The sequence below is a fragment of the Pinus tabuliformis genome, chromosome Q (assembly GCF_031772625.1).
Source record: "Pinus tabuliformis cultivar Carrire ecotype Pingquan chromosome Q, CPIR1, whole genome shotgun sequence".
Taxonomy (NCBI): Eukaryota; Viridiplantae; Streptophyta; class Pinopsida; order Pinales; family Pinaceae; genus Pinus; species Pinus tabuliformis.
Genome location: NC_142296.1, coordinates 622,190,051 through 622,210,621, shown reverse-complemented (window position 1 = coordinate 622,210,621; position 20,571 = coordinate 622,190,051).

The window sequence follows — 20,571 nt, the reverse complement described above, 5'->3', positions numbered from 1 at the left end:
AAAATCTCGTGGATTTTTGTATACACGTAGTGATCCAACAACTTTTCCTTAGATACTTGCGGAGTTCTGTTTTCCTGTGTCGCGAACTCGTGAATCTTCTTGTCCAACCACTCTTCAATTTCCTTCTTTGTTGGGTTCCAGTGGCACGACATTAGACATCCCTTATGCAGATCCCGGTCCCAGCAATGGAACCATTTGTTGGCTTAGTGGGGCTTGACCCAGGTTCGGAAGTGATTTAGCCAAGAAAATCCCAGTACTACTGGCCCTTTCGGAAATAGTTCGCGGAGCGCGGACTAAGGTCTCACCTGAAGTAGTATGGGAGGGTGCTAGAACCAGATTTTTGTACCCTGGGGATGTTTGATATGTGGTGATTGGTACGCAGTCCAACCATCACACTTACTGCGCTACGCACACCTGCGGGCACCCCGCGCCTTGTGATACTGTCTTCGCGTAGTTCTAGCCACAACGCGACCCGTGTTATTTACCCAAGTCTTCCTTAATTAGTATCCATTAGCTGATTACTTAGACTAAATTCACATATAAGCATTTATACGAGTATTTATCAAGTGTGCGTAGTAAATAAATAGAGCAACAGTAATGTATAACATCAAAATAAGGATTCAAGAACAGATGCACAGAATAATCTTCTTTATTAACTTTCAATTCCATGTATAGACCTGACTCTGCCCTGCACACTCAACTGCAGGGGTCCGTGCGCTCAAATGTGGACTCTACTAGGTCTCTGCGCACTCAACTGCAGAGCCTCTTCCTACTACTACAACCCAATACACTTCAACTTCCACTCTATGCCCTTAGCATGCCTTCGCGATTCTATCTATTCTCTACTTCTAAGTTATCTTTACACTTAGAGCCTCTCTCTATTTATACAATCCCATGGTCCGCGAACCATGGGTAGGCCGACACATCTTTACATTAAATTACAATTCTTAGGGTGGACAACCCTATGACTCATTTATACAATTCGCGCTCCACGCCCGTACTTCGTGTAGTTCTACACGATCTTTGACGAAAACTTGGGCTTTAAGCCCCAAAACCTACTGTGGGGGATCCCATGCCCAACAATATGGCTATATCATTTTTATTCTATGGTTGGGTATTGATTTCAGATTTGTGATGTTACTGATGGTGATGGATTGAGAGGATATATGCAAGAGTTTTGATGCATGAAGATGTTGTAGGAGTTCTGATGCATGGAGATCTTGCAGGAGTTTATGTGTGTTATTGGTTGCATTATGAAGAAAGTTATTTGTGAGAGGGTTTGATTCTCTAACATGGATGTGTGTGTGAGAGCCATAACCTATGTGTATGCTACAAATTATTATTGAGAGTTGAGTTTTGTGATCAAATTTGTCATGTTGTTGATTGATTCCTGTTGTGTTTGTATGCAAGAGAATTGATGTGTGGTACTTTGTGTATCAAATTTGACATGGTATTGCAGGGGTTTTATGTATGTTTTTGTTTTTTGTGATCATATTGGTTATTGTAGAGAGACTATGTTGGAGATACAATATCTAAATGATGTTCTTATTGTATGTTGTGAAACCAGTTTGAAAATGGATGAAAAAAGGTTCACGGTTGTTTGTATGTTGAGTCTATGGGTCAATATGAAATATTTTGAAATGTGGTTCATGATGGTTTGATGATTGAGGCTTTTAGTGTTGCAGGTAAAGGCTTGTAGGTGAGTGGTGGCTTGCCAATGCAGTAGTGGATTCCTTCCTGTGGTAGTTGGAGAAATTACTCAAGGAGTAGAGGCTTCCTTCAAGTGGTGGCTGGAAAACTAGTGAGGGTGGTGACCCTAAGTAGGTGGTGTCCTGCATATTTGACGGGAGTGGTGTCTTCTGGGTGTGTGACGACTCACATCTCTATGTGAGTAGAGGCTTCATATTGGTGGTGGCCAATGCTAATATAAAAGGAATTTTTATATAATAGAACATAACGATTAATACTATCTGCTGATGGTGGTTTTTACCATTGTGGTTTCCACCTTATATATGGTGTCTTCATGTGTTCTTGTTATTTGTTGTGATTATTTATGGCTCATGCATTATTAATCTCATTATTTTATGCTTATTGGTTTTGATGATCATATGATTGTGGTTATTCATATGCTATTAGTTGTTGATATATTGTGATGTGCTACAAATTAAGCATTTGGTTTAGTTAAAGTTTAATAAAAGGTAAAAATTATTCATATGACACACTACTAATTCACCCCCCTCTAGTAGTGTTTAGAGTTTATAACATATAGTAATTATGCCATGGGATTACCACCTCCCAATAATTATATACATATACATATATTTACAAGCCATGTTATCTAGGCTACAAACAACACATGGATTGAACCCCACATACCTCATATCACATAAGAATTATCATGCTCATACATCCTAGCTTTATAAGAATACAATACTTAATTGGTAGTGCTAATACACTACAACAACTATGCACAAATTTGTGCAGGAAGTTTTGTAATAGTTAATGAAATAATAAATACCCTAGGTCATAATAGTAAGTTATTCACATAAGAATTATCATGCTCATACATCCTAGCTTTATAAGAATACAACACTTAACTCGTAGTGGTAATACACTACAACAATTATGCAAAAATTTGTGCAGGAAGTTGTGTAACAATTAATGGAATAATAAATACACTAGGTCATAACAGTAAGTTGTCTTGACCTTTAGCATGCAAGATGGTAACCACATGCATTTTTATCCTTCAATCAACATGCTAGTAGCATTATTTCAATTCTATAATCAAATTCAATAAAAATATAAAATTCACCATTAGTGTTATGAGTAGCATGCAATCATTATTTACCTTTAGCTAGGTGCATAGAGCTTAATATGCTCCAATCCATCTCCAGAGATCCATGCAATGGACCTACTACTGTGTCAATTATGTAATAAACACCATTTTATTCCCAAATGTCTAGAGTTGAACCTTTGCTCTAACTTTATTCTATAATAGATCCCATTTGGTTTGAGTGTTGAACTTGAGAGTTGTGATACCACCTCTAAAACACCCCCTTATGCTTAGGAGTGTATTTACTATACTAACCCAACTTCCTTAGTATAGTTAGATGAATGGGGTACAAATTTTGTTTCTTTGACTTTCTTTTAGGTTCCCAAACCTCAATTTTGATGTCATCATCGTACTCATCTTCGCGAGACCCTTTCAATGACATAAATTTGGTCCAAATCAAACTCTAGTATTGCACATTATGATCTTTTAAAGTCTCATTAATTCAAATGTGACACATCTCTTTTCTACCACATGGTGTCCACCTGGAATATCACTACTATGTCACATCATGGAAAAATGTTATGATTTAATGGCACATGTGTACATGGCATATGACATGTTCACATGGTATGCAATGATACCACTCAAGCCTTACATTATTTCCCACATCACATATGGTCACATATATATATATATATATATATATATATATATATATATATATATATATATATAGAGAGAGAGAGAGAGAGAGAGAGAGAGAGAGAGAGAGAGAGAGAGAGAGAGAGAGAGATAACCTCAAAACCAATGGCGCGATTATGCCTTGAGCAACTGCACTCATATACATTTACCGAAGGCCTCTCTGTTTCTTGTCCCTCCACCATCCAATAACCCTCAATGAATGTTGATAAGTGACTATGGTCCAAGAGTGCACCCTCCCTATTACATATTTTCTTTGAGGTTCCGATCGAAGATCCAATAGTCCACCACCCTCGAAACCATTCAAGGGCTAGTGAGACCTCACCCTCCCTTCGTTGATGCCATAGTGGGAAGACCCATGAGTTTCTTGACAATTGATATTCCCCAGCTCAATCAATGGCTTTGATTGAAGTAGGACTTCCCCCTCCCCTTGCTGACATGACAAGGGGGAGGCCCTACGATGTTTTTAGTCATTCATTTTGTAAACAAATTTGTGTTGCTTTTTTTGAGCCTGATTTTTGTCCTCGGTTATGATACACAATTATATGGCTCTTCGACCTTGCCCTTAGGGATAAGGCCTTTAATGATGAACTGTATTATCATATCTATTATCATCACCCAAAATTGATGTACTAGGTGTTACATTAGCCCTTCTCTTTGGACTCTAGGTCATGTGCCTGCCATGTGACCAAGGGATATGCCCACACCCTGGGTCACCAATTTCATGGCGTGATATTTTATTATGATATACATTATATTGTTGGCTTCAGGGCCACTTGAATATTTTCCTGTAAACACATACATGTTTGGACTCACTATTTTTTATGGACAATTGGTTCCAACTCCAGAGCTTAGCCTAATGCATTAAAGGTTTAATATGGTCTACTATGGAGTTACCCCTCTTGGATTTTAATGGGGCTTAGTCTAGCCCATTTGACCTTGTGCATACATATAATGAAATAAGAATTAATATCCAATTATTTAGATGATACAATGAATAGGACAGGGAATTTCCCACTCATTTTCATTAAGGCCTTTTAGTAATGATCAGCTCACAACAACTCAGAGGTCGGCATGCCTCTTGGGTTGATAATACTTGGAATAAATTAGGCATGCCTTAACTCAAATATCTACTTGTCTCTTGGGATAATAATAAGCATATAATAAACTCATAAGAGAAAATAGGAAACCATACAATACAATACAATTTTTTTCCAACTCAGAGTAGGACTTCGACTCTCCACCCAACCATAGACAGTTGCACCCAAGTATAATTACTTGTAACTATCACCCCCAAGTCAAATTCCAGTGCTTGAGGTGGAGTTATTTTGGAATAGAGACCAAACATTTTATTAGCTAGAACAAGATGACATGAGGTCACGTAGCCTTCATCCACCAGCTACACAACTTCCCACTCAGTCTTGCAAACTTTACATATAGAACAAACATCCATGTCAGGATACCATACAACAGAGAATTGTCAAATCACTTTTAGGAGAATAGTTTCCACACTAAAGTAAGTTCATCAATGTATAAACTAACTATATGTGGAATAAATCACCCCTTGAGGTGGTTCATCAATGAGATAAACACCATAGCTTCAGCCCCCAAGGAAACTATTGGTGGTTCATCAGCCTCACATACACTTGAGTGATTCTTCCCAATATACTAGGTTCTTCAATCCCAAGTTTCCAATGGGTTCTGCAGCCCTAAGGCAAGCCTACACTCTCTAGAAAATTTCACCCAACAAGCCTCTATCAAAGGATTCCTCATTTGGTGTTCTTTTCCAGAGTTCAATTCTTATGATGCTCTCTATAACATCTTTGATATTTAGAGGAATTTTCATAGTGCTCTTTTTTCTCCACTGTGCATACATGAGAGAATGCATGAGAGTGTGTTCCTCGTCTTGCCAAATTGTTTTTGTTCCCCCTAATAGAACAATTGTCCACTTTTTTCCCAAGGCTCCACGTAGTCAACCCCTATACAGTGTTGCCCATGCTACCCTTAATTTTCTTTTTTCATCTTCTTGCTTGCTATTTGAGCTTAAGGACACCTAAACATGTCCTGGTATCTACAATTAAATTTAATGCATCATCAAGTCATTTAATATTATCAGCTAACTCATGGTTTATGTATTTAATTTTTTCAATTCCTCAATCCATATCCCTCTCTAAGCAACTGCAATCAGTGTCCCTTATCTCAGTCTTAAAATAATTACAATTATTTAAAATAATAATAGGTTCAACCAAGGTTGTTGCATGGATCCACTTATGTGTACATGGGTCATGAAACCATTTAATATGGTCTCTCTAGGTGTAACCACACATTCTATTACTTCCTCAAGGTGCCGCCATGGCTCTAGGGAAACCCTAATGGGAATTGAACCTTTCTCAATGCTGAAAAACTCCTCACTTTCAACCATTGCATCCAACCCCTTTGGGATAAGATGATTTATTACTAGCATTTTGTAGTCATATTTACCATGAGTTAGTTTCCCACCAAATTTGAGCAAGTATTTTGCACCAAAATAAATAGGATTCATGTATAAAAAAGCATACTTGAGTTACCATCTACCATAAGGTGGGGTTAAAATGTAAATGTGCATACTTACCTACCCATACAAATTTAAGCAAGTCTCCACACCTAAAGAGGACATCAATTTATTTCAAAAGACTCTTGTGAACTTGGAGCAATATGCATTCATGTTGAAATATATGAAACTCAATCATAACTTTAGATATTTGTATAAATATTCCTATCTATGCCCTAATCATATATCCAAATTTTCATTGTTAGAAAATTGATCACTACAAACTTTTTCAATATTTATTTAAGAGAAAAATGGAAATAAACAAATTAATAAGGAAGTCATAGCTGAAATTTCAAACTAGAAACGGATTTGGGAATGACACTTTTTCACCCAAACATAGGCCTAGCTACACATCAACTTTCTATAGCTAGCCACCCCCTAGCTATGACATGATACCACAAGGGGAAAACTTATAAAAGTTTGGTAAATTTCCTAGGTGAAGGTAATTTTCTTTGACAAATATTATAAATTCAAGGATATTCATTCTGAATTGAGTATGGGCATATACGATATCAAGATTCCTCTCAACTTGATTAGAAAATCTAATAAGGAAATCCCTTCACCGCTCTAAATTCCCTTGGTGATTTCCCTTCCTCTTTCTTCGCTTACTCAACACACTCATATAAAATCATAGCCCACTATGCCCAGCTACAGTCTAAAGCTCTTTATCAATTTCTTGATAGGTAGAATGCATTTTTATAGACCCCAAAACACACCATCATCATTCCATTATGTGATTGGCATTTTTTACACATATTTGGGCACCCAATTTTATCACAATTTTATCACATAGACTTCTTCAGCCATCATTCCATTCATTAGAGGAAATTTTAGCCTAAAAGTGCCCATGAAATTTCGACGCACATAATATGTGAATCAATAAAAATCCTTTAAATTTAAAAAAAGGTACATGTAAATATTTTGGAGGGAAAACAAAAAAAACTACTTTTCTAATTTTACTTTTGGCTTATCTCCTTGTAGGTTAACTCAAATTTCAAGTGTAGACACTCGTTGGATGAAAAATTAAATTACACATGCAACGAGTACCCATTATGCATGCTTTTTAGAAGACCCACATTGATAAAAATTGCAGATACATTTAAAAAAACATGTTGAACACGCTTTTCTAATGTATCTTCAAGTTTATTTTTTATTTTTTTGGGTCTTCTAAAAAACTATGCATAATGAGTACTCATTGGATGTGAAATTTAATTTTGCATCCAAAGAGTGTCAACACTTTAAATTTAAGTAAACTTATTGTTGAAGTATGCAATTTTTTCTTTTCGACTATCCTTTTACCATCTCATTTCACCTTTTTGTCACCATTTTATAGCAATCTCAGCATGCTCATGGTCAAGTTCAACTCTTAAACAAGGTAATTATCATCCATAATTAGAATCTCTATTTTTTAATGAATTATAACGAAAACATTCTTATAGTAACAAAATCATAAACATTATATAGCTAATGTTAGTTTCCACAAAAATATTCATGGTTACGCAAGTTGCAGCATTTCAATAAGAGGATGAACACTACTTGGAGATGACAAATGTCCACCATATGGATAACCACCTATCAGCGTGACTTGGAAAGCTACGAGGATTGAGAAATCTAAAATTCAAATTCAGAGTCAAACTCTGAGAATAATGTGTAGAGGTCAAGTAAAGGAAACAAAGGAATAATATGACATCAAGCGAGCGTGTGGAATATTTGTTCAACTGTTATGATATGGATCGATATGAATCTCCTATGAATTTCTCTTTCAGTAGCAAGTCATAAAGAGATGAGTTTGAAAGTGAATCTATCTCATCATTGTCAAATTAGCTCATTTCATGTCAGCTTAAAACTCTTAAAAATTGTTTTATGAAGTTTGTATTAAGGCTATAGGCTGAGACCTGAAAAACAGGTCTGGATATTAAGTTTATAATTGTTTTATTGTGAAGACCGGTGACACTTAGTTCCAAATTAATGTAATTACTATAATTGTTTGTATTAAGGCTATAGGCTGAGACCTAAAAAACCAGTTCGGATATTAAGTTTATAATTGTTTTATTGTGAAGACCAGTGACACATAGTTCCAAATTAATGTAATTACTATGTTCTCAATGCGTGCATGATAGATCTTGTGATTGATAGTTGACCTGCACTCACGGGAGGGCCCCCTGTCGAGATGTGAGGTTTTCTTTATAGTTTTATTTTGCATTTTTGACTTGTTCATAGCAATGTAGTTTCTTTTAAGAATTTGTTTTCATCATAGTTACGTTTTTTTTATAATTGTCATTTTGATAGCGAAGTACTCAGAAACAAGAAAACACTAAAAAAGTTATGATTCTTGAATGCATCTTTTTTCCAACACTTAAATGTTTCATAGCTTAATTTGTTTTCTTAAATGATGATGAAATACTCTTTAGGGATTAAATGGGCACACAAGTAATCATTCTAAAGTTATAATTTTTCTATTTCTGCAAGTAGGAATTAGATCCTTTTTATTGTCATTTTGTTTTCATGCAATTAGCATAAAATTTCCTTACTGTAATTAAGTTGAGAGTTTTCTTTCTGTAAGATAGTGTAGAATGTTTTCAATTCTAAAAAATAGAATTATATTTTTTTTCTTGAACTTGGGTTTCTAGCATTACCTTTCATGCCATTAGAAGTAAGTTTGAATTATGAAATTTAGATAGTTTTTCAATTTCTCCAAAATAGTGAATTTCAATTTGCTTGATTAGGATTTGATATAAATTTAAATTGAAAGAACATGTGCATAATTATTCTCTAAATTGCATCAAAAACATTTGTTTTCTTTTTAGGTTATCTTGTAGTGGCTACAACCACCATCCAAAATTTTTCCTATGCTTCGTTTTGGAGCCTCCCTCCTAAATCATAACAACTCATCTCGCACTGTCCTAGGTACTTTTTCTTTGATTGAGCTTTATCTTCTACATTGTGGCTTTTTCTTTCTCACTTGGTTTACTGCCTAACCCACAATTTGATATCTTGACTTGGTTTCAACCCGATTCCAGGCTTGCTTTAGTGAGCTGCGCAGTCCTTAAGGGAAATCAACCTTGCTCTTGGGAATTGCACATCCAAGCTGACAATGAGCCTTCAACTCCAAAATTGTGTATAGCGAGTTGACACCAAACCTTGAGCTAGGAAATTTCACTAATCCTAAGAGGCATCCTAGAGCCACTCAGCCCAGAAATTACGTATAATCTTCTTGCTCAAAATCTGTTCAGTGGATGAGCTAGTGAGTTACCCAGTCCTTCCGAGAACTGTGCAATCTCTCGGGACAATGCATGGCATATTTTATTGAAAAAGAAAAAAGAAAAAAAGTGAAAAATCATCCCTAGAAAATAGGGATCTATTTTTCACAGCTCGGAGGAGACACTTGAGTTATTTTGGAAATTTCTGCCAAGTGTCTCTTTTTCCTTGATTTTTGGCCTTCGTGTCATAAATGCTAAATTGACTGAATCTATTTAATCAATGTTTCCAAAGCTCATTTTCATAGTCGATCATTGAGATCTGGAATTCCCAAGGAGATCAAGGAATCTTTGATGTGGTCGTTGTTGCTTTTTTGGGTAAGTTTTGCTTTTCTAGTCTTACGTTGTTTTTTTGTCACTTTTGTTTATTTGCCTTGTGAGAGTGTTGTTTCACTCATTTTGTTGAATGACCACTAATGATTTAACTTGTTTTAGATTGTAGAAGTGTTATTTTAATCTTTGCATTCCCTTCCCAAGTGTTGCATGCATCACCCAGTTCTTGCACTGACAGTCGTCGTTGCGCGACTCTCTCCACATGCTTCATTTTCTTTAAGTTTGATTGATTCATGCATTTGTTTCACCTACATGCATCATCATTCACTTAGATTTTCACCCAGCATCACACTACCCTTCAGATATGTTTGATTTATCACTCTCCTTGGGCAGATTTGGGCTTCCTTGCCCCAGATCTTGTTATCCCAAGCATGCACTGTGCATTTTTTGGAGCTCAAGGCCTTGGCCTTGGATTCTGGAATTGCGTTGCCCAAGCGTGGCTCCAACTGTGCACTGTGAAGTTCGAGGAGCTAGCCCTAAGCCTTGGCTAGTGAGACTACACAATGCGCAGTCTCTTCTGGCATGTGCCCAGACTGAACTATGCATTGTGCAATTCCAGTCAATGGGACTACACAATGTGTAGGTCCAGCTGGAAGCTAGTAACCTCTGTGAGCCAAGATTGTGCAATCCCTCCCAACATTTTCCCAATTTGTTGCTTGGTCTATTCTTGAAGTGATTTTGGTTTCAAGGTAACATTTGCATGCTATGAGTGTCCTCTATGTCTCCAGGTACAACAATTTTTTGGCAACTCTCTAGTAGTTACAGGTAACATGGGCTCTAATAGAGCTGCATCAAAGGATACTGTCGAGAGTAGCACTGGGGAAGCAGTTGAGCAGGTGTTAGTTAATTTTCCAGTTTATGCAGACACTTATTTGTTCATTTAGAAGGGCATGAAGTTGACATGGAAAGAAATCAAGGATACGTTTGGAGAGGAATTGAAGGAAGACTTAGAGGATTAGAAGGTTTACATCAGTATTCATTGGTAAGGTTTACACAAGGTTGCATACAGGTACCCCGCCTTCCCATGTGCGGACAACATCCACTCAATTGTCTTGCACATAGATCCAGAGACTATGACATTGAGCAGTGCTAGTGGGATAGAGTTGGCCACCTTCAGGGTGGAAAACAATCAGTAGATGTATCATTTACCTCATCCGATGAACCATACGGACAGACTTTTCTATGCCACCCACAACTTTGTGAACACTAGAGATATTGTGAAGCTTTGGGTGAAAGAGTCATCGAAGTTTAGAGCAACACCCAAGCATATTTACAAGATGAAGTCTCTCAGGAATGCCTACTAGTTCTTAATCATCTTTGCATGCTAATTATATGGTCAAGAGAGCACGAAGACCTTTCCTGAAAATTGGGTGGTTTTGTTGGACCAGTTGGTGAGTGATGGAAAGTTATTCAACTGGTTAGATTTTTTTTCTCTTCAGTTGAAAGTTCATGTAACTAACGCCCAAAATCTACCAAAGGATGAGAAAGCAAGATTCTACATGTCCACGTATTTACTTGATGTAATATGTGACCAACATCAGTTTCTTGTCATGAGCTGGACATGGAAACCGAAAGAGACTTCCATCAGCATTTATTGCAAGTTTCTTTCTGACTATAGTTATCGAGGAGTTATGGTGAGGCCTGCTGACCAATTCATCATCCCATTGTACAAGTTGAGCTTTGAGCATGATACATCTTGCATGTCCCAAGAGGCAATGGAGGCGATACCCGACATTGAATATTGGTATGCCTCACCTGGTGGCACCTTCATAAGGATGTTTGGTGGAGAGAAGCCTCTGCATGTTCTACCACAGAGAAGCTGGTAATGCAAGAGGTCTCATACCACATCTCCACAAGGTTATCAGTAGGGTTGTATAGCAGGAAGAAGTCACCATGGCCCATTCTTCCTTTGTAGATTGGATTATACGAGATTAAGAACTTGATGGATGCAGTTACCGAAGCTAAGGAAATATTGAAGTTTGATTTTAGCACCAAAGAATTTAATCCTTATGATCCCCATGGTATTTGCAACAAACACTGTGCGAAGGTGTACTTTCCATGGATCCATGGGACATCTCATTGGCACAAGGACGAACCTTGGTGATATTGTTACTATAACTCCAATCTCCACGAGCCGGTCAATACAGCCACAACATGAAAAGCTGCTCTGCAGGCAGCAACAGTGCAGGAAGCAACAACAATTGTAGCAATAAGCATCAAAGCAACCCAGGAAAAGGGTAAGAGGAAGATTGACGAGAATCCAGAGGATGAGTAAAGCTACAAGATGAAATCAGACCCTAGCACTGAGAAAGTATCTTTAGTAGCAGAGGAAAAGAAGGAGCAACGACTAAAGAGTGAAGAGCGAAGGAAGAAAGAAAAGAAAAGGTTGAAGGAAGCAGAATGAAAGTTGTAGGAAATGGAGAAGAAGTTGAAGGAAGAGCAAGAGTTGAGAAGGAGAGAGAGGGAAGAGAAGAAGAAATAAGAAAAGGATGAAAGGCAAGGTGTGATGATAGAACAAACAAAACCCATATAGGTTGAGGAGGCAGAACAACTGGTAGCTGAAGAAGAGGGTGAGAAGATGTAAGATCGAGAGCTTTCTCAGTAGATTAAGCAATTGATTGAAGTAATAGACATGGAGTTAGGAAAGAAGACATAGCATCAAGACACTGACCTCATGCCAAGAGCACAGTTCACCTCTCAGTCTCCACCACCTCCAGTGTCAAAACCAGTCTTGACTGAGCAAGGAGAGGTTGTTCTCCTTGATGATGATCTGGTGATTGATGTGTACAATTTATCATTTGATAAGTTTTAGAAGAATATTGTACAGGAATGGAGAAAAAATTTCCTAGATGATCACACATTACCTGCATCCATTTAGGAAAGAGTGATAGTGTCATATGTTAGAAAGCATCCAGTTTCCATGGATGATGCCACTTTGGCTTATGCAGGAGCCACGAGCTCAAATGTCATGTTCCTGTTAGTTTAGAATGAACAGATGGAAAAAAATTTGTTGGAAGCCAAGAAAGAGGTAGAAAAATCTTAAGAGCAGAGCGTAGGTTCCCTAATGGCAAAGATGAGGAAACGAATACTTGTTGAAGTATCAAAACTTGAGACTACCATGTTGAAGCTCTATGATAGATTCGTCACCGTTCATAAGGCAGTTGTTCATCTGCATGTCTTACAGCAGTGAAGAAAAAAGTCTATCCAAACTCTCAGGGATATACATTCTATCATCGCCCATGTGTAAGAGTGGATAATGCGGTACAAAGGGGCCCCAATTTACTTGCAAAAGATGTAGAAGTTGTTGGGTGTGTGTTATATTCTTTCCATGACTATCCCCATGCGTCGGGGCACAAAAGTCCTCCTTGTTTGTTGTGTCGGGTGCAGCAGGGGGGTCATACGGGGGGTGGCAGGCCCCCCCGTTAGGGGGTTTGAAAGGGGCGGTAGCCCCCCTCTATGAGGTCTAGGGTAGTGCACCAATGAAATTTTTTTTGGACCCTATATTAGGTGGGCAGATCTACCTATGGTTTTTTGCGTGGTTTTCGCACATGGTTTTGGGCATGATGGTTTTTTTCCCATGGTATTTTGTAGATCTGGTCAAGGGAACTATGATTATGTTCTAATCCATGGTTAATGGAATGCTTTTTATGGATGCTTCGGCATGCATATATATGTATTGTAACATTGAAAGGAATATAATGAAAAATCAATCTGGTAGTCCCGATTTTGGGATCCAGGGGGAAATGTCTGTGTATAAATGTTTTATGTTTTATGTTCTCACCATTATTTATTTTATGTTTTTAGAATTTGTATGCAAGTAATTTATGTACGGGGTTAAAACCTACATTTGGTATCAAATTTTTTTTGGCTTCAAGGGTATGCCTTTGCTGCTGAGGGGTTTTGCTTGAGCCTGTCGTAGACCCTGTTCAGTGGGAGATTTGCAAGATCGATTCTTATCGTGAAAGAAGATGGCAAGTAGTGGAAAGAGAAAGATCGAGAAATTTAATGGTTACAGTTTTGAGTTGTGGAAACTCAAGCTGGAGGACCTTCTAGTGGATAAAGATCAGTGGATCACAATAGATCCTGTTACTAAACCAATGATAATGTGAGTTGAAGACTAGACAAAATTGGATTGGAAGGACAAGGGAAAAATACGGTTGTGTATCTTAGATTCAATATTGTTGAATGTATTAGGGGAATCTTCGACAAAGGATTTGGGGGACAAGTTAGGGACTTTGTACCAATCTAAGTCTCTGGTTAATAAATTATTCCTACAGAAAAAGTTGTATAACCTGAGGATGAAGGATGGAGATGGTGACAAAGCATATGAATGCCTTTAATACTGTGTCAAGCCAGTTGTTATCTGTTGATATAAAAGTTTCATATGAAGATAAGTGCATCAGTTTTTTGTGTCCTCTACCAGATTCGTGGGATAGTCTGGTTGTTGCAATAGGTAGCAATGTGACTGCCTTGCAGTTTGATGAAATAGTGTCATCCTTGTTGTCGAAGGAGATGAGAAGGAAAAATACAGAGGGTTAGAATGGTGATTCCATGTCTATACGAGGATGGTCCCAGAAAAAAAAAATAAAAAAAAACTTGAGTGGGAGATCTAAATCTAGAGGGAGATCTAAATCTCCAGGAAAACTTGTAAAGGTGTGCTAGAAATGTGGAAAGGAAGGGCACTTCAAAAAGCACTGTAGATCTAAAGCTCCTAAGAAAGGAAAGGGATCTGATGATTCTCCTTCTGAAGAGGTGAAAACCACCTATGATGAAGGTGGGGATGTGTATTTGGCTTTCTTTTTGATTACATGTTTAGATCATGAGGTATGGTTGATTGACTTAGTGCATCCTTTCATTTCACTCCCCACATGGAGTGGTTCTACGAGTATGATAAATATGATGGTGGTGATGTGCCTCCAAATTAGACATAAATTAAGGCCCATCTGACCATCCTTCATCACATTACACCTCTCTTTTTGCATTAGATAATATATTTTTAACTTTAATATATTTATTAGGAAGCTTTATGGATAATTGCATATTGGTTACTAATATTATTTATTTTTGTGGAATATTGTGAGAATATTGGACAAATTATGGAGATTTGGAGGAGGATATAATTTAGGGACTTTCTCCCTGGTATAGGAGGATCAATATTGAATAATAAATAAACAAGATATTCTGAAATTATTGCACAAATTCTGGAGCTCCAATGATTGAGAAAATCTAGGAATGTGTTCCTTGTCATTTAATGCAGATTCCTAGTATTGGGAACCAGATCCACTAATTCAAGGATTTTGGAGGGGAAAGCTTCCTCCTTTCATGGGGAATTCTTCCTAATCATTTTTTATAAGTACGAAGCCATATTTTCCTCTAGGGGTTGATTTTTATTAGTTTTCTAGTGGAGAGAACTCATATTTTTGTAGCTCCACTTCCATTTCTTGCAGGGACGTAATTGTATTGATGGAAATAGTGAATATTGGTGCCATGTTCACCTTCTAAATCTTGGTATACTTCATAGAAATCTACGTTTCCTTGGAATTGGCCATCCCAAAAGCCTCTGAGCCCTTTTGTATCATTTACTTTTCTTCTTTTCACTCCTTATACACATACATCTCATGTTCTTGTCTTTTTTCTATTTCTGCATTTAGTATTAATTATTTCTTGTTGTATGATTGGGTTAAATGGTTGAAGTAAGTTATTTTGTAGGATAAAAAGCATCATTTCATTTTTGGAACAACATTATAAGGTCATAGTAATCATTGAGCTACTTGGATTAGTTTTCTTATTCCCAAATCTAGATTTCTAGAAGTCCCTTATGGCAAATAACACTAAATTTCTTCTATTTTTTATAGCATTCTAATGAACATCAATCAATTTGATTCCACTTCAATTATATCAAAAAATAATTCTAGTTAATAAAATTGTTTACCACATTGCATTTCAATTGATTAGTTTAGGCATTTGATAGATTCACTAGCTCACTAGTTCTCAAATTTCTAAATTTTAGACTAGTAATTTTATGCTATTTTTAGCATGGGTTAAAGATGTATTTTTGATTGATTCCACTTGTAATGGAGACCTAATACATCCTTGTCAAGAAAAAAAATTGTCACATCCAATTTGGATTTGATTTTCTTGATCATTCGATGAATTATAACTTCTTGTAGTAAATCTCTAACATCATGTAGTTTCCTCTAGTACTCTTCCAGTGTGTATATACTTGCCCAATTTTTCTCAAAAAGATTGGTTTTGTTCCCTTAGGGTTGAATCATGACCCCTGGGCTCTAAATGAATGGTTGAGGAATAATAAACACCAATTAAGACATGCCTTTTTACAATGTATATTAGGACTATTTATTTGAATTCATGCTCTAGACTTAGGATTTCAATTACAATTGTCGTTCTTGCTTAGGATTAATTTCTTTTCCGAAGTAAAATTTCCATTTATGAAATTAGTTAGTATTTTATTTCCTTACATTCACTCCAGTACATCATGACATCAAAGGAAGGAAACACTGTATGCTGCACATATAGTGTCGATACCTCTTAAGTTTGTACGAATCCTGGGTTGATAATTAAAGTTGGTAACCTTGGGAGTTGCAACATTTTTATTGAAATACCGAGGATCATCACTTTTTGGCACAATTTCCAGGGAGGTGGAAAAGTATGCATTGTTTTCTTCCCTAGTTTATTCATTTCTTTTACTTTTTGCATAAACAAAAAAATTGCATTAGGCATATTTCATTTCAAAAACAGAAAATTGCATTGCATTAGCATTCTTATTAACAAAAAAAAAAAAAAAAAAAACTTTTCCAACACCAACCCCCCACCCACCTCATTTGATCATGTGGTGTAGTAAGACCCACATCATCATTGATTTTTACAGGTAGAAGAAGAAGAGGTGGTAGAGAAGGAAGAGGAATTGGATGGAAATGATGACAATGAAGAAGATCCTCTTGGATTTCCCATTCAAGATACTGATGTCAGTGTGCATATGAAGAGCATCCCTCCATATTTCCTTCCCAACTTCCATGGTATGAGGTCAGAGGATCCATAAACCTTTCTCTTTGAATTTGAAATTATTTTTAGTTCTTATGTTACTTGTTAAACACTCAAAAATTGAGATTGTTTCTGCCAACATTGAAGGATAGAGCTCTTAAATGGTTCATGAGTTTATGGACTGACTCAATAAGTTCATGGAATTATATGTAAAAGATATTTCTACAAAAATATAGATATCGTGATCTTAAAGAAGAAATATTTAAAATGAATAAAAAATAAGATGAGATCCTTGGGGATTTAATTGAGAGGTTCATGTATAATGTCAAGAGGGCAAAACTACATCATTTAGGATCTGACACACTAAAAACCCTCTTATGTAGAACAATTATGGATGAGTGGATTGATCTCCTTGATCTCATGAGTAGAGGTGATGTATATCGATTATAATTTGAATAAATTTGTAAAAAAACACATATCAATAGGAAGGACAAGAGTAAGTTAATCAACAATAAGATCGGTAAGTCAAACTAAACTTGGAAATTTGTTTGATGACTTTAAAACATAAATTCTTAGAAATCTAACCAAACAGTACAAATGTTAAGAATGAAATATGAGGGAAAAGAATATGTTGATATTTGTGTTGTCCATGTAGAATCACATGTTATTAAATATTTCCCCTCATTACCAAGATTGAAGGAAGTTTACCAAGAGGACAATGGAGCAGTAAATTGCCAATGCAACTATGTTATGTAGCTCCAAGGTGGCCATGGAAGCCTATTCAACCTGATATGATGCAAGACCCTAATTCACTATTTCAAGGTTATGCACATTCATCTCAAAGAAATTGGAACAGACTCTTTCCATGGCAACCTGGGCCATCTTAACCCCAAAACCAATCTTGGCAAGAAGGTTGTAAAGGTACTTATGGTAGCCATCCAATATATCCTCATAATTTTCCTCAATATCCTCCATACCCAACTCCATGTTATCCCTACCATTCACCTCTAACACAACCACAACCCCAACCACATCCATCTCAAATATCCACTCCCACTCAACTACCTGTACCACCATTTCTGAACCCACACAATGAAGTAGCTCAGCCCACTTACAATGTTAAGGTACAACACTTCCAAACATCTCCTCTTGATCTAAATGGTATTCATATTAGCTCAGGAAGAGTATCACAAAAGGGACACTCTCTTGGTATCATTAAAGGAAAACATGCAGAAAAAGAAGATTCAAATGAGAAGACCAAAGAATCATGGATTGCACTTGACAAAGAGCAGACATCAAAATGAGAGATTGAGAAAGTACCCTCATGTTTCCCATCAGATCCTCCATGTGTTCAAGAGAATAATCTACAAAAGGAAGAAGATTTTAATTCCATGGAAGAAGATGACATCCAAGATAATCCAATCAGAAAATGGACTAGGGGCATCACAGTTATATTGAAATATGGTTCTAGAAAAGTGCTAAATGGAAGCCACACACTCTTCTCCAACAATTCCTAATCTCATATCAGTCAAAGCATTTGGTCTCTTACATTCAGGTACATGTCAAAGAATTCATTTCAAACCTGCACATCAGTTTATTTGTCATCTTGATGTGCACATGCCTCCATTGGAAGTATTCTTATACTTGAAAGAGATTTTGTTCTTCAAGTAGATTAGGGTAGAAAAAATAAAAGTAAAAATGAAAAATAAGAGGAAAAAATAAAATCTCAGTTGAAAGCCTCCTTTGATGCGCCTGAGATTGGCTCATTGATTGAAAAACTCCATGAGGCTGTCAATGGGTTGATAAAAAAAAGGAAAAATAAAAGATCCTAGGTGAAAACCTCCTTTGAGGCGCCTAGGCAGAACTACTAGTTGAAAACCTCATTCCGGCGGCTAGTAGGCCTAGAAGAAGAAAAAAGAATAAAACCAAAAAAAATTTGCTCCATGTATCTCTCTCTCATGAATGCAGGTGTTCTCCAACCTCTACAAGCAACAAAAACAAGTTAGTCACCAAAATAAAAGTTGATCAAAAGCCTAGTCAAAAGAAGTCAAAGTTGGTCTTTCTCCTCCTTTGCTCAGATGCTCCAGAAGGAGCAAGGCCATGCAAATCCATCACCCTCATCTATTTCTACCATCCTCTCATCATTCCCAATATTTTACCACTCATTTTCCTTGTTGTCCTAAAATGATACAAGAAGATCTTGTAGTTACTACACGAAACAAAAATACATAGAGCATAAAATTATTTTTGTCATATCTTGGAAACCATACATTCGTTTTCCAAGTTGTTTTAGGGGAAGATGCATATGGATGATAGTAATATGTGCAAGAAATTTCATCAAGTTCTGATGCTCGCTTTTCGAGAAATTGACCTCCATCACCTACAACCATTTTTGAATTTTATTGGTATTCATGCATCCATTTGTAGAGATGTTTCATGGGGAGATGCAAATGGATAATGGTAACATGCCCAAGAAATATTAGTAAATTTTAGTGCAGAATTTTCGAGCAATCGACCTCCATCACCTACAGCCTTTTTCACGTTTTCTTGATATTCGTGCATCCATTGGCCAAGATTTTTTATGGGGAGGTGCATAAGTATGATGGAAAAATGCTCAGAATTTTTTTGGTCAATGCATTCTACTATTTAGGAGATATGGGAAAAACAAGTATGCTACAAGAGGTTGTCTTGAATTACTACAACAAGATCATGTAGTACTACAGGATGGCCAAGAAGAAGCTACAAGAGGAAATCAGATTCGAGAAAGCAGTCAAAAGGCCATGTATTCTTTAGGGAAGGTTGATATAGGTCCCCCAACACCACTTTCATCACTCATCCACTCCATATAACCAAAATCCATCATCAAATCCTACTCTGCTTTACATGGAAAAAAATCAGAAAAAACTTTGTCATCAAGTTTTCCATGACCTACACCACCTCTTGATGATTTTAACCCTATCCTTATACCTCCTATGTATTTCCATCAATCCCACATGCATCAATGAGGTCTCGAAGAGGAATTAAATGACGGTTATAGGAAGATGGTTCCTCCTGTAAGCATCTTGCACAGTTACAATAGAAATCATCATCAATTCTTTTTTCACTCGCACAATAGAACATCTACCCACCTTGAGCAGCATGAAGCCATTTCTAAATATTGAAAAGGGGACACAACCTCCTTAGGAAGTAGTCCATCCACTCCACCTACAAAATATTTAACACTAGGAAGAAAATTACACACAACAACCTTATCAGTCAAAGAATCAACAAGCTATGAAGACCTGTGCAAAAGCAAGAAAAGAAAATTAGCACCTCCTAAGGAATCATGGATCGATCATCAACTCAGTAGTAGCATGCTTGCCTCTCCAACAACTGTCAAACAGGTACAAGTATGCATTATTCTTGACCTCTTCTCTTGAGCATACTATGGTTAGAAATTTTTTGTCAATGCATGAGAGTTGAGGTTTTAAGCTAAGGACGGGTCAGTAGTCTCAACCACCCTCAACTAGCTAATTCCAGCTAACTCCGTCACTCATGTAATGTGGAAAAGCCAAATTAGGAAGGGTGATGATTTTGAAGAGTGGGGACAACAACTAAAATAGGAAATTTGTGCAAAGGCCAAGTCACCAAAGTACTCCAATCCCTTCATCCACTTCATATCCACTATCTATCCATCCTTCATCCATCCCATTTCATAAGAAAAAAATAACATTTTTCAAGAACAAACCCTACACTTTGTCTCACCCTAAAAATTTCTTCAAAAAAAACACAGAGCACATCCTCTCCATTCTCACAAACCTACACTACTCCCTTTGAGCCCTAGCATCATCCTCCAAACCATCTACATCATTTCTCATCACTCCCATATAGTTAGAAGAGTCTGAAAGAGAAGGAATGATTGTTACAAGAAGGTAGAA